General features: G+C 42.1%; 1 protein-coding gene and 1 non-coding gene across 4 annotated transcripts in view; both read right to left on the bottom strand.

Annotated features, from left to right (window-relative positions):
• The window catches only part of LOC124804676 (bumetanide-sensitive sodium-(potassium)-chloride cotransporter), a 602437-nt gene that overhangs the window by 412388 nt on the left and 165936 nt on the right, over window positions 1-24113 (bottom strand). The gene's annotated exons all lie outside the window — the stretch shown is intronic.
• On the bottom strand, window positions 6813-6885 carry Trnas-cga. Its single transcript has one exon. It is a non-coding gene; the product is annotated as a tRNA-Ser (tRNA).

The following is a 24113-nucleotide window of genomic DNA, read 5'->3' as shown; positions in this document are numbered from 1 at the left end:
TTGAAATGACTGCCGGCCGTTGTGGCCGAGCGGTTCTAGGCGCTTCAGTCTGGAACCGCGCGACCGCTACGGTCGCAGGTTCGAATCCTGCCTCGGGCATGGATATGTGTGTTGTCCTTAGGTTAGTTAGGTTTAAGTAGTTCTAAGTACTAGGGGACTGATGACCTCAGATGTTAAGCCCCATAGTGCTCAGAGCCATTTGAACCATTTTTGAAATGACTCGCAGAAATACTACGTATGACGGACAAACTATAGACTGCGATTGTGAATGAGTGCATTAATTTTTTAGAGCTACGAGAGCGATGAGTCATGAAATTCGACAAATTGCCATTGGACTTCGGTGAGCTCCAAAAAGAATTTCACTTGTAGAAACATTGTTCTTTCCGTACTTGTTAAGAAAAATTGGAGGCAAATTCCGCCTTATGTAAGACACGTTTGCTTAGTTTTGCTTTACTCAAAAATGTATCAGCAATTTCTTTGTAAGTTTTAATAGGTTTTTATTTATTTTCTTTCTCACATGACTGTCTCAGGTACGTATTTAGCAGTTTTGTATGTATCTCGAAATCTACAGTTTGTCGTGTTTCTTTATGTTGTGATCTTACTCCTCTTGTTTATCGTGAATTAAATGACACAACAGCAAAATACGTAAGAGTTTTAACATGTCATAAACGAAAGTAAGTTTAAGGTTTAACGTCCCGTGGACATCTTGATAATTAGAGATGGAGCACAAGCTCGGATTGTTTCAAGGTTAGGGAAGGAAATAGACCGTGTCCCTTCAAAGGAATCATACCGGCATTTGTCTGACGCGAAATCATAGAATACCTAAATTAGGATGTCCGGACTCGGATTTGAACCGTTGTCCTCCCGATGCGATTTTAACCACTGCGCCACCTTGCTCGCTACTCACAAACAAGGGAGTCAAGTCCACATCATAAAACACGCTGTAGAACGCATGGTAGTTATAAAACTACCAAAATACATTAATAACAGCGTCATGTGAGAAAGATAATAAGTAAAAAACCACTGAAGATAATACAGGAAGTGTTGTAACATGTTCGAGTAAAATAAAACTAGTTAAACGGTGTCTTGCGTAAGGCGGAATTTCTATTCAGTTTTGATGTACATAATCCATAACTGCCGCGCGGGGTAGCCGAGCGGTCTGAGGCGTCTTGTCACGGTCCGCGCGGCTTACCCCGTCGAAGGTTCGAGTCCTCCTTCGGGCATGTGTGTGTGTGCCGTCCTTAGCGTTAAGTTAGATTAAGTAGTGTATAAACTTAGGGACCGATGATCTCAGCAGTTTGGTCCCATAAGACTTTACTTCAAATTAAAGAAAAAAAATCCAGAACTCATGGTGCTACATATTTTTCGTTCCACCTCATATATATTGTTGTTGACCACAACGCACAATTAAGAAAATCAGTTATCAACATAAAAATTTCCATTCTCCATCGCAAAGTATTTTTATTAATACATGACCGGCATCGATGCACAACCATTAGATATAAAATGCTGACTACGAAAATGGCTATTTCCCGATTACCTTCTTCCTTCCGCGAGTCACATCTCTCCAATCAGTATCTCACCTTAGTCTCGTGGTCTTCAGTATCTAAATCTACGTAAATAAGCAGTTAATAGCTACTCCGTCTAGTTTGCCTCAAGGGCTACTAGTCTCGTTTATTTGTACACAACGCCTCGGACGTCACTCCCACATTCACAGTATGGGCTGCCTGTTATCTTTATCCTGTGGAGAGTAAATCGCGGTAGGGTGGTAACCTAACTGTCCCTTTAACGAATGAAGGCTGCAATTAGTCTTATTCTTGCACAGGTGCAATCCTACCTGCTTGCTACCACCTAAATCCTGTCTTTTGACCCTCTCTAACAACCATCCCACTTCATTTCTCACATTGCTTCCTCCCCAATCCCATTTGCATCTAAATCCCTTAGCTAGGAAATTTTATCAAGCGCTCATCAAGGTAAAAATTTTTTATTCTTATAAATGCGGTATATTTCTACGCCTCTTTTAAATATTTTAGTTATAGGTTCAAGACAAAAGTAATATCAGTGTTCAAAAAGGGAGATAGCAATAACTGTGAAAATCATAGTGTGTTTGGCATGCTGGACATTGCATACAAATTGTACTCTGGCAGATGGAGTATTTGTGTTGAAGCAAATCATTAAAAGAACCAACCAAGTTTAACAGAGATACCCACTTAATATTCAAGGATTTTATAAAGGTACAGAGAATATCTGTGAAGAATAGTGAAAAAAGTTATCATGACTTATGACAAATACTTGTACAAAGGTGCCTCAATCGTTCTTAGCTTTAAATGATTAATTAACAGCCTGTATTGACAAACACAGGCGTCAGGTACACTTCTCAACATATACGTCGACGATGCAATACGAGGATGTAAAGTCCATTTTACTGCAGTTATTCCAAAGAACAGTGACACTATTTTATCCTACCACATTTATGAAGACGATGTCCCACTTTTGGCCGAAAAGGAATTTATTTGTTGGGGAAAATATGGGAAGTATATAATCAACAAGAAAATCAAAACCCCGATTTTAAAGGTAAAAGATTCCACAGGATAAAAAATTGTTGTTGATAATAACACATAATAAAAGATAAGTATTTAACTATTTAGGATGTGACATAACATATGAATGTGATTGAGATACAGAGAAGAAACTAGCAAAATTCGTAAATATATATGAAACATTCAGAAGTACCTTAAAAGCACTACATGTAAGGATGGTACTGAAATTTTGTAAGACGATAACCATTCCTACTTTACCGTATGGAAGTGAATCATGGCTCAAGCATAAAGAACAAGAGAATAAACTTCAGATAACAGAAATGAGATTTCTCCAAGCAGTAAAAGTAAAACAACGTAGTGGGTTACGAATTAAGAATGAACTGAACATCTGCAAATTAGGAAATAAAATCCATTAAAACAGAACAGAATGGAACGAACACATTATCAGAATGAGTAGCTAATCGTACCTCTGAAAATCTTGATATAAACCTAAAGGGAGAAAAATTCGACGAGGATCGATCGAGAAAAGGTAGGTATCGAAACAGGCAAATGTCTAATCCTGCAAGTGTAGAAGAACAATATCACATAATGAGAAGTCAACGTAATATTCGACCTGTGCACGAGACGAGAATCGCATGTTGAATTGCTGCCAGCAACCCTCCCCCCTTTCCCCCACGCAAAATGAGGAAATTATGAACGGCAAATATGTAAAAATTGGATGGGGTACGATTACTTCTGTAATGGCACAAAATTGCACTCAATTACAAGAAGAATGACTGGTGTCAGACATTACGGCTAGGTTAGCAAATCTTAGCACGAACAGAGAGCGATTCAATACAAATTTAAACGACTAAAAACAGCTGTAGCTATTTAATGCATAGCGACACATCGATGTAAGCACTAAAGAGAATGTAAAAGAAAGTTCATTTTTTTGCGTATTTTATAGTTGTTCTACATGACACCCCTTGGCCGAAGGGGCAATGGACAAGGGATAATCCATTTCACGTCGTATATTCTGCTGCATACGTGGAGATACCGACGTGATTGCATTAAAAATGCAAACTTTTAGTTCTGGAATTGTTTTCGGCAAAGCAGGCGCATAACCCCACAAAAAGTAATCCATTGGTGTCAGGTGCGTAGATCTAGCTGGCCAAGAACAGAACACAGCGTCGACATATCCAGTACGACATGACGGACACAACAGACTGGAAGACGATGATTTAGAAAATATGCGAACCTCCAAATTCCAATATCGGGGTGCTCCATCTTGCTGAAAGATGTAATAAGTAAAATCTGGATCAAGTTGTGGCACCAGTTAATGGTCAAGCATGTTTAATTAAATGAAGAAAATAGACCTTAGAGAATTTTTTTACTGTCAAGATCGCATTCAAAAGTTTTTTTCTACCGGTTTCTACAGATATAATTATCATCTTCAGACATTCAAAAACTTTTCTGGATGTACGTCACCTTGCACTGTGCGGTCATTACTCATGCAAACATTTTAGTGCAGAATGTTTTTCACATTTCACATAGGTTTTTAAAATAAAATTCCAACCAGATTTGTTGCAAGTGAAAATGTACACAGCTAAAATGCAGCCATTTTAAGTTGACATGTCTACATATGTGGTACTCCTTTGTTGCTTGTCAGTTGTTAAAATCCTCAATACAGTAAAAGTGCACCTTTATGCCAATAAACATGACAATTGAAGCACATCTTGGAATCTTCTCACTCGAAACACAAAGTGGAACTCCAACAATAGTTTTGAACGCGATCTTAGTCACAAAAAATGTACACACACATCGCTCCTTCTCATTTCTCATTATGAGAAAATTCAATCGAAAAATGAACTGTACAATTTTTGTGCTGGCACTGCACGGAACACATTAACATCTGATGAGTCACACTGGTGTTCAGTTACACAAGAAAACTTTTCCGTAACAAGTACTAGCACGTTATGCTAACCCCTTGCCACTTACATGGAAGGTTTTCTCGTCGTTAAAAACGACAAGCGCAGCAAACATTTCTTCTCCCATTGCTTCCAGTTCTGCTGTAGCGTAATTCGTACATTCTACTAACATTCCTCGGTTTCATTTTCAGCTTTGGTCTAAGAAGACTCCAAACCGTTGTTTCTGGCATCTGTAGCTCCCTTCTGGCTTCATAATTCTATTTCCGTGGAGGACGTTCATGCGTAATGCGATTTCTTCCAACGTTTTGCGCTGTTTCGTTTGCAAAATCATCCTTGTTTCTTCAAATTGCCGACGTCATATGTAAATGCAGTTGGCACCTGGAGGGGCTGGATCACTGACGAAATCTTTCCTGTAGCGTGGCGGCAGAAGGGCTATTGTTAGATTCTAACACGCAGAATGCATTCTCTACGAGATTGGCCATCTTCACGAATGACACGAATTTTTTGAAAGTTCAAATGTGTGTGGAATCTTGTGGGACTTAACTGCTAAGGTCATCAGTCCCTAAGCTTACACACTACTTGACCTAAATTATCCTAAGGACAAACACACACACCCATGCCCGAGGGAGGACTCGAACCTCCGCCGGGACCAGCCGCACAGTCCATGACTGCAGCACCTGAGACCGCTCGGCTAATCCCGCGCGGCCATTTCAAATGTGTGTGAAATCCTATGGGAATTAACTGCTAAGGTCATCAGTCCCTAAGCTTACACACTACTTAATTTAAATTATCCTATGGACAAACACACACAACTATGCCCAAAGAAGGACTCGAACATCCTCCTTGACCAGCCGCACAGTCCATAACTGCAGCGCCCCAGACCGCTCAGCTAATCCCGCGCGGCGAATTTTTTGACTTACACATCAACGCGCATGCGCCAGCTTCCGAGTCACTGCGTCTGCGCGTCCATCGAGATTTTGAACTTTCGTTTGCAATCTCTGTAATTTATGACGTAACGCTATGCATTAAACAGTTACAGCCATTTGTAATCGCTGTATTCATATGACACTGCGCTGTACGATAACCGTTAAACAACAAGAAGCGAACGAGTTTTGGGCTGCGGCCAGTGCTCTGGGAACAGTAACTCGCGTTGAGTTTGACGGTTAGCTGAGTGACACGGATATTCCGAGACGATGCGCCCCGGGGTTTCCACACCCACAGCTCGGCAGCCGGTGGCCGGTATCGCAGTCACGGCACGCTTTTAGCCGCCTCTGGGAAGCGAGTGTGGGCGGCGGTGGCGGAGCGTGGAGGCCCTCCGAGGCTGCAGACGCAGGGCTAGGCGTCTGGTCTGTGCTCTGGAGGGGCGCCAAGCCGGTCAACGGCTCGCCCCTCTCGCGACCCGCCACGCCCGCTCCGAGCACGCCAGCTATGCGGCAGGCGCCTGCGTGGACTCCAGAGAGGCGCCGCTCCTGGACTGGCTGCGCTGCAGGCCAGCCAAGCACTCCGCAGCAGACTGGGAAGGCTAGGGATCTCGGTGCGTATCTAGAGCGGCAAGAATTTCTCGAGAGGCAAATTCTTCTTCCAGCAAACGAGCGTCCGATCAGACGGCGCTAGCGCTGCGAGAAGCTGTTTGGCTTCGTAGCAGCCACGTGATACACTTCCCTGTAATATCAGGGACCACGACTTCATTTTCTGGCGCTTTGTAGCGTTGCGGTCGTTCATAGAGCCTTGACTGGGATATAGGAGTTACGCAATTAGATTCTGATGATGATTATTGGTTTGTGGGATGCTGAACTGCGCGGTTATCAGCGCCCGTACAAATTCCCAACCTTTGCTCAGTCCAGACTCGCCACTTTCATGAATGATAATGAAACAATGAGGACAACACAAGCACCCAGTCATCTCGAGGCAGGTGAAAATCCCTGACCCCGCCGGCAATCGAACCCGGGACCCCGTGCTCTGGAAGCGAGAATGCAACCACGAGACCACCAGCTGCGGACTAGATTCTGTGGAGTGAGTAGCTCTTGCTGTTATGCTGAATTCTTCGTGAACAACGAATTCCGTGGTTTGCAGCTTTTTTAGTGCATTTTCTACAAGTGACTGCTTACTCTCCCAATTATTACAAATCATAAGTAACAGTATAAGAAAAACGCCCTTTGGGTCCTCAGATGTTTGTATTTATTGCCCAAAAGAAGTTTCGCCTCTTTTGTCAAACTCATTTCAATGGATGTTCTTAAATGTTGCTGGGATAAATCAATAAGTATCTGCAATTTTGCTCTAATTGTTTTTAAGTTCCCAGAATCAGATTTTCGCTCTGCAGCGGAGTGTGCGCTGATATGAAACTTCCTGGCAGATTAAAACTGTGTGCCCGACCGAGACTCGAACTCGGGACCTTTGCCTTTCGCGGGCAAGTGCTCTACCAACTGAGCTATCCAAGCACGACTCACGCCCCGTCCTCACAGCTGTACTTCTGCCAGTACCTCGTCTCCTATCTTCCAAACTGTACAGAAGCTCTCCTGCGAATCTTACAGTACCAGCACTCCTGAAAGAAAGGACATTGCGGACACAGGGCTTAGCCACGGCCTAAGGGATGTTTCCAGAATGAGATGTTCACTCTGTATCGGAGTGTGCGCTGATATGAAACTTCCTGGCAGATTAAAGCTGTGTGCCGGACCGAGCACTTGCCCGCAAAAGGCAAAAGTCCCGAGTTCGAGTCTAGGTCCGGCACACAGTTTTAATCTGCCAGGAAGTTTCATATCAGCGCACACTCCACTGCAGAGTGAAAATCTCATTCTGGAAATATCCACCAGGTTGTGGCTAAGCCATGTCTCCGCAGTATCCTTTCTTTCAGGAGTGCTAGTTCTGCAAGGTTCGCAGGAGAGCTTCTGTAAAGTTTGGAAGGTAGGAGACGAGGTATTGGCAGAAGTAAAGCTGTGAGGACGGGGCATCAGTCGTGCTTGGATAGCTCAGTTGGTAGAGCACTTGGGAGCCGCGCGACCGCTACGGTCGCAGGTTCGAATCCTGCCTCGGGCATGGATGTGCGTGATGTCCTTAGGTTAGTTAGGTTTAAGTAGTTCTAAGTTGTATGGGACTGACGATCTCAGAAGTTAAGTCCCACAGTGCTCAGAGCCATTTGAACCATTGGTAGAGCACTTGCCGGCCAAAGGGAACGGTCCCCAGTTCGAGTCTCGGTCCGGCACACAGTTTTAATCTGCCAGGAAGTGTTCTTATGTTTGTTCTATGGCGTTGTGTGCTCACCGGCAGTTAGGTGGCACCGTTGTCTTCGCCTGCAGTAGGTTAAGGACGTTAAACCTACAACACGCATCTGCTCCAACAGGAAGTGAGTCGACGCGGCAGACGCAATATTTCTTCTACATCTACATCTACATGGTTATTCTGTAATTAACACTTATGTGCCTGGCAGAGGGTTCATCGAACCATTTTCATACTACTTCTCTACCATTCCAGTCTCGAATGGCGCGTGGGAAAAAGGAACACCTAAATCTTTCCGTAGGTGGGTGTCAACAAAATATTTTCGCATTCGGAAGAGAAAGTTGGTGATTGAAATATCGTAAATACATCTCGCCGCAAAGAAAACAGCCTTTGTTTCAGTGACTGCTACCCCAACTCGCGTATCATATCATTGACACTCTCACCCCTATAGCGCGATAACACGAAACGGGCTGCACTTATTTGCACTTTTCCGATGTCCTCCGTGAATCCTACCTGTTAAGTCTCCCACACCGCGCAGCAATATTTCAGCAGAGAACGGACAAGTGTAATGTAGGCTGTCTCTTTAGTGGGTTTGTCGCACCTTCTAAGTGTTCTGCCAACAAAGCGCAGTCTTTGTTTTACCTTCCCCACAATATTGTCTATGTGGTCTTTGCAATTTAAGTTGCTCGTAATTGTAATTCCTAGGTATTCAGTCGAATTGACAGCCCTTAGATTTGTGCGATTCATCGTATACCCAAAATTTATCGGCACATTTACCTGTTTTGATTTATAACTTGCAGTATGCCTTTCAAGAAACGGCGCACTGACGATTTATCACATACACAGCACCCTTATCATTAAATGTCAGTTAAATACGCTTCAATGACATTAAGCCTTAAAGATGAACTATTATACCTAAGACAAAAAAACAGAAATCGTACGTAGTGTAACGGGTAGTGTCGTGCACGACACAATTAAGGACGTAGGACCACGTCATTAACACATTCTGGGACGTTCTTATGAATATATTACAAGTACGTTCTGTAATATTCAATGTTATATATATTTCCTTCTGATTAGAAAATGATAAATGAAATAATTATTTGGCTGTTTATTTCCGTGTATGTGACGATTCCCGAGTGTGTGTTTAGGCAGGAAACTAAGAGGACAGCTTAAATACATGTACGTGAAAAAAGGAACATTCCTCCATATCACACATATTTGGCTGTTCACTTCCGAATACGTCGCTATACCGAAGGTGTGGTTAAGCATGGAACCTAATCGCACAGCTTAAATAGCTGCGAGTTCTTCGTTATATTCTTGTGTGTCAAATATTTGAGAAAATGAGGGGAGAGCATGTTTTGCACATACGCAAGCTGAGGTGCTTTTTACCTCACTACCGTTTGGAGCAGATGGGTGTTGCAGATTTAACGTCTTGTGTGGTGAGTTGCAGCGTTATCACGTTAGTCCGCTTTGTGCTCTTGCGACGTAAAGATGCCGGCACCATTCTCTGTTTGCATCATGAAAGAACAGCGTTGCGTAATCAGTTTTTTGTGGTCTGAAGGTGTACCAGTAGCGGTATTTGACAGAAGGTTTCAGCACAATACAGGGACAACGTGTTGTCACAGCGAGCCGCGCAGGATTAGCCAAGCGGTCTGAGGCGCTGCAGTCGTGGACTGTGCGGCTGGTCCCGGCGGAGGTTCGAGTCCTCCCTCGGGCATGGGTGTATGTGTTTGTCCCTAGGATAATTTAGGATAAATAGTGTGTAAGCTTAGGGACTGATGACCTTAGCAGTTAAGTCCCATAAGAATTCACACACATTTGAACATTTTGTCACAGCGAAGTGTTTACCATTGGAGTGAAAAGTTGAAAAGTGGCAGAACGAGCGTGAAGGATGAGAAAACACCAGAGCGACCAGCTACAGGTGATGCCAATATGAACAATCTGAATAACGGACGAGTGGCTATTGACGACATGGCAAATTATGTGCAGATTAGTTATGGTTCTGCGTACGAAACGATGCACAACACGCTTAACTTTCACAAAGTCTATGCGAGATGGGTTCCAAAACAACACGACGAAGAGCACAAGCGTAGCTATGTGTGAAACTGTCAGCAGCTATCAGCACCTGGTATACCGCCATGATAATGAAGGTGAAACGTTTCCGAAACGAGTTACCACTGCAGTTCGTCCACTTAAAAGATGCTTGAAGGCACCATCGATTCAGCTTCGATCAACAGCCGAAAGAAGCGGTGCATACATGGCTTGCTGCGCAACTAAAATCCTTTTCTTTTTTTCAGAGTGTATCGCAAAGCTTGTGCAACGTAAGACCAAATTAATAAAAAAGCAGTGTGACTATGCTGAAAAATTATATCAATAAAAACCGTGTACTCTAGTTGTAACACATTATAAAAATTGATTGCAGATACTTACAGAGTTACCCTCGTACACAGTTTTGGTTTGAAGATCTTGTTTAGCTCCGCTCCACTTACGTATATCATCAGAAATAGCCCCTGCCGACGATGATGGAGATAGTCATCGTAGCTTTGGGGTTTTATCCAAATTTGGCTCGGTAAGTTTACCGATAGCATTTTATTCAAGAACTCCGTCGTGAAAGGCTTCGTAGTCAATATTGTTTTCATTTTTTCACCTGCGATGGTTTGGTGTACTTCTCCCTGGATTTCGTTCATTGTACTAAAGAAGAGGAGATAGAACTCCACCTTGCCTTAAAACAGATTCATTCCTTCGAGTGTTCTGATGTTACGGTGGTTGTCTTCGCACAGATTCTTGACTCTTTTCGTAACTCCTCTAAATCGCAGCGGTAAATATACAGGGATGGTTACTTACAAAAGGACACGGCCTGTTTCTTTCTGCATCCTGCCCCAATCCGACCTTGTCCTAATAACGCCGACGTCGATGGGACGTTAAATGTTTATCTTACTTCGTAACATAAAGCACAACAGTGGTACCATTTAATTTTGGATGTTCTGACGTTTCATGTATCTATAACATCATGTAATATTAACTGAAGACGCCTTTCACATTAAAGAAGGGTAATGAACGTGAACACTACAACACACCAAAGTCCTACAGTTAAAAACGAGTATTTACACAGCTACTGTGGAAAATGGCCACTCTACATAAAAATGTATCTACACTATTTAAATGGAGAGAATCTGCTTTTAACATGTAACACGAAAACGAAAGTCAATCGATTGGGATATTACACAAAGGGTGAGATAATGTTGGTTTCAATATTTTCATACTAACTTACGAAAATATGATCTGATATTGCTTAAATTATGATGAAACCTATGTAAGAACTTTTGTATTCAGATAAAATCGTTCCAGACTTTATGTAGCGAGTTGAAAGCCGCGTTACTTCAAGATGTTTTGTCGTTTAGTAGTCACACCTGACATGTACAGTGTCCGAAGCACAGACGACGTTCCCGCGGATCTTCTTGGAACATCACAAGTAAGAACAAATTTGTACTCCAGAGCTGCGAGTTACGATGCCGCAGAACAAAAACAAATTGGAACTCCATGAGAAAACCATCGGCAACGTACCGCACTCTCCGTTGCCTGGAGGTTGGCACAATATGAGGCACCCTACGAATGAACTACACTAGTGGAAATCAGTGTAAAGGCATAGGTGTTTGCAGGAACATTAACAATGTCGGTTGGAATAGTTGTACACAATGTACACTCATGCTCATAAATTAAGGATAATGCTGATACATGGTGAAACAACGCTCTGGTGGGCGGTTTGCGGGTTTAAATCACCTTGGGGTATAACCATGCGGCAATTGACTTACGACACTTCAGGAGCTCCGACAGGCACTGGTGCAAGAATGGGAGGCATACCCCAGCAGCTGCTCGACCACGTGATCCAGAGTATGCCTACCTGTTGTGCGGCCTGTGTACGTGTGCATGGTGACCATATCCCATATTAATGTTGGGGTACGTGCGCAGGAAACAGTGGCGTTTTTCGTAGAAGACGAGTTTCGGGACGGTTTTCTCAACTTATCACCAATACCGTAGGCTTAAAGATCTGTGTCCTGTGTGTTCTCTATGTTCCTATGCTATTAGCGCCAGATTTGTGTAGTGCCATGTTGTGTGGCACCACATTCTGCAATTATCCTTAATTTATGAGCAAGAGTGCATATGCAATAATATGAAATCCAGTATACCGACTATTGGAACTCGGTATAAAGGCAGTCGGGTCTGAGCGTTGTTAGTGTGTTTGTACATGCCTTTACTACAGATAGGAAACAGACATCATTACTGACAGTGCGTGTCGTGAACATAAAACACGATTGTGACAATGCCACGCGGAAAACAGTTACCACTTGATAAAAAGGAAAAATCGGTACGTACAAGGAAGTGGTACTCTCTAATCGTCAAATTACCAAGAAGTTGTACTTTCAAGTATAGTGACTGATAATTCGTTAAGTGCTATGAACAGAACGTAAAATATGGGCAAAGTACAAAGGGTTACTTTTGCGCGAAGCAAGCACAAGCCCATACTCCTCTCAACGTGTTCCTGGTCTACAGTTGCTATTAACTGCCACACGCGTACGACAAACATCTTGCATTCAAGAAACGACTGCAAAAACCCGCTCTAACACCGAAACTTAAACAGGGTGGATTGGAATTTGCTGAAAAACATATGTCATGCATTTCAAAAAGGAATAAAGTTATCTTCATTGATGAGAAGAAGTTTAATTTAGATGGGCAGAATGGATTTCAGTATTAGTAACACGGTCTGCGAACAGAGCAGCAGGTAAGAAACAACAAAATTTTGATAGTGGAAGTGTTATGATTTGGGCAGCCTTCTGCGCTAAAGGTAAGGCACGCATTGCTTGGATGAAAACGAGAATGAAATCTAACACGTACACTGTGATGCTGGAATGTATGAGGACCTAACGGACGGAAGTGTAATGCGCCAACAAGATACTGCATCTTTCTATGCTTCTGCCACAACCAAAACGTGGTCTGAACATAAAGATATCGATGTCTTGTCCTGGCCTGCACGTAACTCGGATTTGAACCTCGTCTAAAACCTTTGGGAAGCACTTGTAAGGCGTGTTTATCGCAATGGAGGCAATTTGAGGCCGTACGTGAACTGAAAAGAGCGTCATGAGAAGCGTGGGCGACAGTTTCACGGCAAGAACTAATTTTTGAGGCAATTAGGAAGTACAGAGGCTGGAAAAAGTACTACAGATGCAATAACTCAACAGGAAGGTGAGTGCCTTTACATCAGTTTACATCCAGGAAATGGAGAGGCCTTATTTTGTTACTCGTGTTATGAAATAAACTATGTAATTCCGTCACGATTGTTTATGTCTTGTATGTATCTACTACAAATTCTATACATGTATACTTCAGACATTGTACTATTACTTTCATTGAATCTGCCTTTATACTAGTTTCCGCTACTGTATAGTATCCTGCTGGCTTATCCCGACATTCGCGGTTTGCAGAAAATGATTCATAATCTTTCAATGCTGTCCCTTGATAAACCGGCTCCACAAGACTATTAATAGAAAATACATCCTACGGGCTTGTTTCTTATCGGCTCCGTTATTTCAACGAGCTGCAGTTTCGCAAACAACAGTCCACAACACTATTAGTCGCTGATACTGTGTGTGTGTGTGTGTGTGTGTTTGTGTTTGTGTGTGAGGGGGGGGGGGGGCGCCTTTCGTCCAGTTCGAATGCATATTTCACTGTTTACGGTGCTAAAAGCGGTTACACCGGTTGTACTGTATTCGCCTTGCGCAGCGGTTTAGCCTTGACTTTCACTACACATACAGAGCACTTTCGCTCTTAACTGGCATAGAAGCTACTTTCGAACATTTCTACAATATCCATGCTGTAAGTGATACTGCCACAAGACGGTCTGACACTTTAAAACAAAAAAATACTTTTTCCTAGGATAACCAAAGAAATGTTTATGATTGTCTGCGCCATGTCAATATTGCGTCTGCCGCGTCGACTTACTTCCTTTTGGAGCAGATGCGTGTTGTAGGTTTAACGTTTTTAACCTAGTGCAAGCGAAGACAACGATGCCATCTAGCTGCCGGTGAGCACACAACGTCATAGAACCAACCTAAGAACAATTAGAGCAAAACTGCAGATACTGCTACATTTAAATAATTCTTTTAAATTGATACTTTAGCCCAGGGACATCCTCTGAATGTCTTAAGTTGTATACTTTGACAGAATTTTCTCGTGCATAATATTCATGTCAGAGACATAATGAATGTACTACTCGTACGAACATCTGTCTTCTGCTGGGGACGTTCTCAATAAGCAGTCTAAATATCTGTGGAGGAACAGCAGCCGATTCTCCCTGAAGAGGCGAAACCAGACAAGGTGGTATGTTGGACGCTACGGTCTGGAGCCAGTCGACCTTCAAACTCACTTCACTTCAGATGTGTTCCATAGGGTTCAGGTTGGGACTCTGAGCAAACCAGTACGCTTCAGCAATGTTATGGTCCACAAATTATTCCCCCGCAGAGGCTGCTTTATGGCAGTGTGCATTGTCCTGGTGACAAAATTTAAAGTGGTCAACAAATTTTTTCGAACTCTTAGTTGTATGCTATATTTTTAATGATTCTCAACGTTTTTGATCCGCTGATTTGAAATCTGTAATCGATTTTACTCTTCACACTCTGGCTTAATCAGAATTCCAGCCATTTGCGGTTAGATTAATTACTTACTTGTTTATGTCATCGACAGCGTTATGTTATTGCATCTTTCTTCTTTCAGATCTCATGTCATTTCATCGTGGCTACGAAAAGACATCAACGTACTTATGATCTAGACAGTTTCTGTTACATTTGTAAATACTACACCCTTATTCGTCAAAGCAGCAATATAACATCTTTTGTGAGGTAAGGTTATAAAGCATACATTGCACTCACTCTTGGCAACCAAAACAAAGCATTGACACCACATACTGTACATCACAATCGTGAGGAAACGCTGCGTGACTGGACCCATGCAAAAGGGTTAACGTTTAGAAATCCCCATGTGCAGTACATCACACAAGTGACTGCTATTTTTGTACCGTTAAGACAAAGGGAGCTGGTATGAAAAACAGTCATAAAATATCACATCCTAATACTCCTAATTTGTCACAAAGATGAACATCAAGAAAAAAGTTGCATGGATGTCATCAGTGGTAGCAATGGAAAACTTTCTTGGCACTTAAAACCTGCTAACTATGGAAGTCTCATGGTGACATGCTGTCAGGATTTCATATCCTAGGGTAGAATATGATTATCAAACTCTATCTCCTATATAATCATCTTGATAAGTTTCCTAATTACTTAGGAGACTTAAGCGACCAGCAAGGTGAAAGATTCCATCACGACCTCAATGATATTGAAGAGAGATCTGAGTCAAAACAAGGCCCCGGGAGTAGACAACATTCCATTAGAACTACTGACAGCCTTGGGAGAGCCAGTCCTGACAAAACTCTACCATCTGGTGAGCAAGATATATGAGACAGGCGATATACCCTCAGACTTCAAGAAGAATATAATAATTCCAATCCCAAAGAAAGCAGGTGTTGACAGATACGAAAATTACCGAACTATCAGTTTAATAAATCACGGCTGCAAAATACTAACGCGAATTCTTTACAGACGAATGGAAAAACTAGTAGAAACTGACCTCGGGGAAGATCAGTTTGGATTCCGTAGAAATATTGGAACACGTGAGGCAGTACTGACCCTACGACTTATCTTAGAAGAAAGATTAAGGAAAGGCAAACCTACGTTTCTAGCATTTGTAGACTTAGAGAAAGCTTTTGACAATGTTGACTGGAATACCCTCTTTCAAATTCTGAAGGTGGCAGGGGTAAAATGCAGGGAGCGAAAGGCTATTTACAATTTGTACAGAAACCACATGGCAGTTATAAGAGTCGAGGGACACGAAAAGGAAGCTGTGGTTGGGAAGGGAGTGAGACAGGGTTGTAACCTCTCCCCGATGTTATTCAATATGTACATTGAGCAAGCAGTGACGGAAACAAAAGAAAAATCTGGAGTAGGTATTAAAATCCATGGAGAAGAAATAAAAACTTTGAGGTTCGCCGATGACATTGTAATTCTGTCAGAGACAGCAAAGGACTTGGAAGAGCAGTTGAACGGAATGGACAGTGTCTTGAAAGGAGGATATAAGATGAACATCAACAAAAGCAAAACGAGGATAATGGAATGTAGTCGAATTAAATCAGGTGATGCTGAGGGAATTAGATTAGGAAATGAAATACTTAAGGTAGTAAAGGAATTTTGCTATTTGGGGAGCAAAATAACTGATTATGGTCGAAGTAGAGAGGATATAAAATGTAGACTGGCAATGGCAAGGAAAGCATTTCTGAAGAAGAGAAATTTGTTAACATCGAATATAGATTTAAGTGTGAGGAAGTCGTTTCTGAAAGCATTTGTATGGAGTGTAGCCATGTATGGAAGTGAAACATGGACGATAAATAGTTTGGACAAGAAGAGAATAGAAGCTTTCGAAATGTGGTGCTACAGAAGAATGCTGAAGATTAGATGGGTAGATCACATAACTAATGAGAAGGTATTGAATAGGATTGGGGAGAAGAGAAGTTTGTGGCACAACTTGACTAGAAGAAGGGATCGGTTGGTAGGACATGTTCTGAGGCATGAAGGGATCACCAATTTAGTATTGGAGGGCAGCGTGGAGGGTAAAAATCGTAGAGGGTGACCAAGAGATGAATACACTAAGCAGATTCAGAAGGATGTAGGTTGCAGTAGTTACTTGGAAATGAAGCAGCTTGCACAGGGTAGAGTAGCATGGAGAGCTGCATCAAACCAGTCTCAGGACTGAAGACCACAACAACAACATTTAACGAGTTCTCTCTGAAGCAGCCCACAAACGGAATAGCTTGAAACAAAAATTCCTGACTCAACAGAAAGCGTTAGTTAGTTATAAGTCACTTTTATCAAACTGTAACCTTTTCATGGTGGTACGTTTTTCACATCGTACCACTTAACAGATTTAGTCTCTGTTTCTATTTTATTTGTATTTAATTTAATTTGTATTACCAGCTAATTTCAAGAGAATGTTTCTCTATGTACATTATGATTTAACGATATGAAATATTGACATTTTGCGGTTGCAAAGATACCTCAGATCTGAAATCTGCACCATCAAACAACTGCTGATACTCGTAGCACTGTTGACCAGTGTTATCGTCATCTCCGAACTAAAGCTGTAAAATGTGTCCGTATACTTCCGCATTTAGCGTTTTCTTAAGGACGAACAGGACACCACACCCTAATCACGAAAAATAGACCCACCTCTTCCGTACTCTACTTTTGGTCCAACACATGATGGCAAGTAACGTTTTCCAGGCATTTGCCACACCCAAACCTTTCCATTGGAATGCCACAAGGTATAGCGTGATTGATCATTCGAAATCACTCGATTCCAGTCATCCACTGTCAAGTGGCTCTATACACCTCCTCAAGCGTCACTTAGGATTGGCGACAGTAATGTATGCTTACGAGGAGCTGCTCGGCCGTTGTGCCACGTTCTTTACACATCTCTACGTACAGTCATTGTGCTAGTTGTACTGCTGGTAACACTTTGGAACTGATGAGTGATTTCGTCTCTTAATTTCATGCGATTTTTACAACTGCACTCCATAACGCTCGGCGGTCCCTGTCCGTTAGTACATGTGGTCTGCCTTGTCTTCATTCAGGTACGGTTCTTCGTTCGCATTTCCTCCTCACCATAACGTCACCAACAGTCGACTTGGATAGCTGCAGAAGTGTTCTAATGTCCCTTGTCGATTTGTGACCTACGTGACACCCCAAAGCTCTGAGCACTATGGGACTTAACATCTGAGGTCATCAGTCCCCTACAACTTAGAACTACTTAAACCTAACTAACCTAAGGACATCACACACATCCATGCCCGAAGCAGGATTCGAACCTGCGACCGTAGCGGTCACTCAGTTCCAGACTGTAGCGCGTAGAACCGCTCGGCCACTTCGGCCGGCGACACCCAATGACTAGTCCATTTTCCGTCACTGAGTTCTCCTCACAGACTCATTCTGCTGTTCTGCGGTATAAGTACAGTCGATGTTTATTATTTCACATTAAAGCCTTTTTGTGAAAACAACTACAGAGAGGCTTTTCCTCTGCAACTATACGACTAATTATCAATTTTAAATTTCATAAAAACAAAACAAGTTTCCTTGTTATTATAATTTTAATTTTTGTCCTACTTAGTGCAGGAAAATAGTTAAAGATGTAGTGAAGTGTCACAAGTTTTTATATCAGAAAAAAAATTTTGTATGTAAACATCTCGTGGAAATCGGGTTTTCTGCCGGATATCAGTGTCTTCCAAACACGATATTTCGACTTCATTACTTGATGCCTTCATCAGGTGTCACACCTGAAATAGACGTTCTGCCTAGTGTAAACACGCAACCATTTGACTACGTAGGCAGTGCCGTTCCGTCACACCTGATGAAGACGTCAAGTAATGACGTCGAAATATCGTGTTTGGAAGACGCTGATACCCGGCAGAAAACCCGATTTCCACGAGATGTCATCACATCGCCGGGAAAGTCTAAGAAATTACATTTGTATGTAAAGTTGACATAAAAAAAATTTTGTATCTACAGTTGACTATCCACTGTAAATTCTATGCGTCAAAATGTACAAATTGGATCTGAATTTTCTCCCTGTACGTACACCAGTTCTTTTTTAAGGTATACGATTGTTAAAGATGACAATACCTAATTACTGGTTTGTAAAAAATGAAAAAATGACAATAGTTCGTTATTCCTATTTACTTAAGACTTGGTTCAAAGCAAATATAAAACATCTTAAAAGTTTAGGCGGAACGGCACTGCCTACGTAGTCAAATGGTTGCGTGTTTACACTAGGCAGAACGTCAATTTCACGGCACAACAATTGATCCTATTTCATTATGGGAATCCATTACGGAAGCTGCATTTCTATGACAGTGTAGCTCATGGAGTATTTTATTATATTGTTTCTTTGCTACCTCTCACTTGGACTTACTTCATGGACTTTTTTTTCTTTAATGCATCCCAGATTACTGTGTTATCGTGCAATATGACATGCCAATGCCCTGATAACAACGTCATTATTCTACATGAAAAATGACAGAAATGGAAATGTATGAACATATTCTTAAAAAGTGAGACAACTCAAAATATCCTGACCTGCTTATTCAAAACTGACACAACGGTAGAAAGTAATTCTTCTAAAGTGAAACAGCTCAAAAGATCAACAACAGATCATCGCAAAAGGTAAAATCCACACAATAATCAATAGTATCTTATTTACTTGGGAGAGGGAACTGTGGTTAAATTAAAAAATAACTAACTTTTATGCCCAAAGGACAGAATTGGTACCATTTCCATTTGTTCATTAAAACTGACGTAAATTGAAATATCCAGAAATGATTATTCAGAAGGCAAAATCCGCATTATTTAGCCATTCTAGGCTAACCTTTATCAACTTTAATGACACAATCAAAAAATCAGGCTGCTTTTTGTGACTGCTATCCACAATAACGACACAATTCAAAATAGTACAGTTTTGAACTTCTTAACAATATGTTGGCTATGGAATTCACTGCTAACCTAACAATGCGAAGCTTTTGTAGCTAAGAGCACATTCTTATCCCAAACAATCAAAGTGACGAAACTGACCCATACAGGCCAAATTAAGAAATTATACAAAGACACTTTTGGTGCCTGTTCATGTATCGTTTATTCAACTCTGTCACAGTAACAAGTCAAAAATTGAACATATTCTAGGTGTGTCACCTTTGTAACAAGGGTGCGATAAGTCGGGCCTGGTAGTCTAGCGATCAAGCGTATGCCTTGCAACCGAAAGGACGCATGACAGAATCGTGGTGGGACCATGGATTTTTTCAGTCTGCCTTTTAATCTAGTATTCCCCTCCCACTGATGTACAGATTCACCAGAAATGACACGTGCCTCGGATTCAAGTTTAACTTGTAGGTCTCATTTCCCCGGGTGGATAACTGGGGAAGATTAGGAACATGCAAATCGCCGAAGTGGCGTCCAATTGAAATACTTGCAACAGGTTTCTGAGTCACGCGAAACTGTTATCACCATTAACTGTCCCAAATACAAAAAGCTCATCAAGTGGTTCAAGACTTCGTTGTTAATCTGCACAATTTTCTTTTCGATGAGTTTATGATCCATTACTTCAGTCTATTTCAATTGAGTTTCTGGCCTTTCGGCCTTGCAGTCTATGTTGCCGAGCACAAATGTAAACCTACGAAGTGTGACCAAAAAGCACCGGGAATATTTGTTTTTCTTTAAGTATACTTATTCGTCAACATCAACTTTGGCCCCTTCAAAGTAATCCCCTCAGATATAACACATTTGTGCCAGTGCTTTTTCTAACCTTGGAAGCGCTTCTGGAACTCACTTTTCGTGATGGTGCTCAGCTCCTTCAGTGAATCTGTTTTTATCTCGTCAGTGGTGGTAAAACGACGTACTTTCATTACTCTCTTCTGTCTCGGAAATAGAAGTCACAGGGGGCCATCCATGTCCGGCGAATACGATGGCCGAGTAACATAACAGATTTGGCGGGAGCATTACCGTGATGTAGTTGCCACGATTGGTTTTTCCACAATTCTGGGTATTTTCTTCGGACTGCTTCACGCACACGGCACATAGCTTGCACGTAATTTTCCTTACTGACAGGACGACCACATGGCAGGAACTTGTAATAAACTATCCCATCGTAATCGAAGAAAACAGTGAGAAGAACCTTCACATATGACAAAACTCGTCGAATTATTTTCGGTCTTGGCTCTTCAGACAGTTTCCATTGGGGTGATTGTGTCTTGCCTTCGACGTCATACCCGTATACCCATGTTTCGTCACTTCTTTAGAAGTTCTGGATCGTTGTCGATTTCATTCAGCAATTTCTGGGCCATGTCTATGCGACGTCGTTTTTGGTCAGAATTCAACAATTCGGAACAAACTTTACTGCTACATGTTTCATGCCCAAAAGATCCACAAAAACTGTTTGGCATGAGTCAGAGGATACGCTGACGTCATCAGCAACCTCTCTGATGGTGATTCGGCAATTTTTCAGAAATCTTTTCTTTACTTCTTCCACATCGTCATCAGTAGTTTATGTGCTAGGGTGTCCACGGCAGTCGTCGTCTGCAAAATCTTCTCAACCCTCTTTGAAATGTTTACAACACTCGTAAAATTTTCGTCTTACTCACAGCAGACTCGTCAAAAGCAACAGTCAACATTTCGTATGCGTACAGCACTTTATTCCATTTTTCAAACAAAATATAATGGAAATTCTTTGGTTCATCTTTTCGTAAGTAAAAATTCGCCGAGCACTTGAAAGCACGTATAATCTTTTCGACTGTTAACAATAAATTAATATTCAAAACAGCTGTTAAACCAAACATACACCAAGAACGTGCGTACCAATAAGACAAAAAAAGTTTCGAAAATCAGATGTGTAAATCCCACGAAATTAAAAAAAAAAAATCTCGTTACATTTTGATCAACCCTCATATGTGTACAGCTATAGAAACCAAAGAGAGTTCGGCGTTCTAACGTGTCTAGTTGAATAACACTACAAGAGTCACAGCTCCGAAAGCATTTTTTTTTTCTTTGCGTTTATGATACGTAGCACGTCCTATCCTCAGGCGGCCCCATCTGGCGTCTTGTCTGCCATTATGAGGGGTTACCACCAAGGCCTGCCGACCACCGGGGGGAACCGGTTTTGCATCCGCCTCGTCAGCCATTGACTCGGCGATTCGACGAAACCACTCATCCTGCATCCCGCCCAACGCCCCCCCCCCCCCCCCCCCCCCTCACCGCGCGAGGCCTCGACGATACTTCAGGACGCCATAAAGCCGCACCGGGCGAGACGATATCTGGAAAAAGAGGCTATTCTAGGAAAAGCAATAACGGCATGCACTGTACGCTAGGAACAGCTCTCAGGTCATGCGAAACTTCCACTCCAGTCTTACGACCTATTGCCGACAACGAAGCAAGCGCAGCTCAATCCATCTACAGAGTAAATGTGCTGGCGTAATCGTGTACCGCTGCAGCTACATAAATCGGTGAAAAGCTCTCGGATCTTTAGTGCTGAACTACTGTGACAAGATGACGGGCAGGACATTCTTTGAATAGTCACGGTATTTCAGCACTGCTACACGGTTAGAAACTTGAAAGCTTTTCATCTGCGGTATGCATCGGGAAAGTCTACAGTTGCACATGATATTGCGGTCTTCAGTCCGAAGACTGGTTTGATGCAGCTCTCTACGCTACTCCAACCCTCGCAAACTTGTTTATTTCCGGATAACGACTCCAACCGACATCCATTTGAACCTGGTTACTGTTTTCACCCCTCGGCATTCGTCTACAATTTATTGTTACCCTCACACTTACCACCATTAACAAACCGACGCTCCTTGATGCGTCAGGATGTGTCCTATCAAACAATACCTTCTTTTACTCAAGTTGTGCCATAAATTTCTTCTTTCCCAATTATATTTAGAACCTGCACTCGATCTGCCAAGCTACTTTTCATCACTCTAGCCCACATTTCAGAAACTACTATTTTCTTAGTGTCAGAACTGTTTATTGTCCACGTTTCACATCCGTACATGGCCGAACTCCAGACAAATACATTCAGGAAAGACTCACAGACACATAAATTTATTATTCGGCTGTAGGATTTAGTAGTAACATATGACAATTTGTGCCGGACCGGTACTCAGACCCGTAATTCCCACTTTACGCGAGTAGTGGCATTCGCAACAATGGCTATCCATGCACGACTTCGGCCAGACTCAAACGTCCATACCTACTAGTGTCTATGTCCCACAGTGCTCGCATACAAAGAGATTCCCGTACAGGGAGAGACATTATTTTTGCTCGCAACTGTCTTGCTTTGGCATCAAATACAGTTCGACAGTGTCTGTATTTTACAGTGTATGTGCATTTCATGCTATGCTCCTTCAGACATGCAAGGAACAGACACTGCTGACAATTGACATCCATATTAAATTATGAAATGTACTCGCAAATTTCGAATACGATTCTGCACCGGCTTTACAGTTTAATAGTAACAGACGAAAATTCGTGCCGGACTGGGATTCGAACCCGGATTTCCCGCTTTATGCCGGCGGTCACCTCAACTGCTTCGGTTATCCGACTACGCTTCCCATCCAATGCCAATTCTAAAACTGTCGCACATCACTTCCGCAGCGCCCCCTGACCACCATCCTTATTACTCGCAGCATTCGGTATGATTCAAAAATAAATAAATAAAAAAATAAAAAAAATAAAAAAATAAAAAGTTCAAATGTGTGTGAAATCTTATGGTACTTAGCTGCTAAGGTCATCAGTTCCTAAGCTTACACACTACCTAACCTAAATTATCCTATGGACAAACACACACCTCCATGCCCGAGGGAGCACTCGAACCTCCGCCAGGACAAGCTGTAAGAAATAGAACCTAGTGTGCATCCACTCTGAAGATATCATAAAACGCCATTAGGGTGTGCGAAGTGTAGAAGTATGAAACCCGAATTTGATTGCAATAATCACACGTCTGTTGTTTATCCAAAATAATCTCCATTGCTATTTATACATTTTCCCACGTGTCCGGCAGGCTATGAATGCCACGGCAAAAAAAAAAGTTTTTCTTCTGAAGCAAACCAGTCAATGAGCCACTTTAGCACATTTTCATACGATCTGAAGCGTTGTTGGAGCCAAGTATGGAGAATAAGTCGCATGCCCTAGTACTCGCATTTCCCAACTGAACGCATCGATCGTTTCCCTGACCCGTTTTGCTGTGTGTGATGGGGCGTTATCATGGAGCAATATGACTTTGTGTTGCGTTTTTCCATATTCCGGTCGTTTTTTACGTAATGCTCCATTTAATTCGATCATTTGCTGTTGGTAGCGATCAGTATTAACGGTTCCACCAGGTTTTAACAGCTCATAATAGATGACACCCTTCTGATCCCACCAAACACAAAGCACTTTCTTCTTTCCAAAGCGATTTGGTCTTGCAGTGGATGTCGATGGTTTGCCTGGATTCGCCCATGATTTACGACGCTTAGGATTCTCAAAATATTTTTTTTTCATCACCTGTCACTATTCGATGGAGGAACGACTTTCTTTTGTATTTGGCGAGCAGCATCTCACACGTGGTCTTTCGATTTTCTTGCTGTCTTTCATTTAGTTCATGCGGAATCCGTTTCCCCAATTTCTGCACCTTTCCCGCAGCTTTCAACCGAAGAGAAACGGCTTTCTGCGTCACATTCAATTGTTCCGAGAGTTCCTGTTGAGTCTGAGTACCATCTTCATCCAAAAAGGCTTGCAATTCGTTGCCTTTGAACTTTTTCGATGATTTCCCG

Source organism: Schistocerca piceifrons, chromosome 7, assembly GCF_021461385.2.
Source record: "Schistocerca piceifrons isolate TAMUIC-IGC-003096 chromosome 7, iqSchPice1.1, whole genome shotgun sequence".
Lineage (NCBI taxonomy): Eukaryota > Metazoa > Arthropoda > Insecta > Orthoptera > Acrididae > Schistocerca > Schistocerca piceifrons.
The sequence above is the reverse complement of the archived record's forward strand: the minus strand, read 5'-3'. Positions and strand labels throughout refer to the sequence as shown.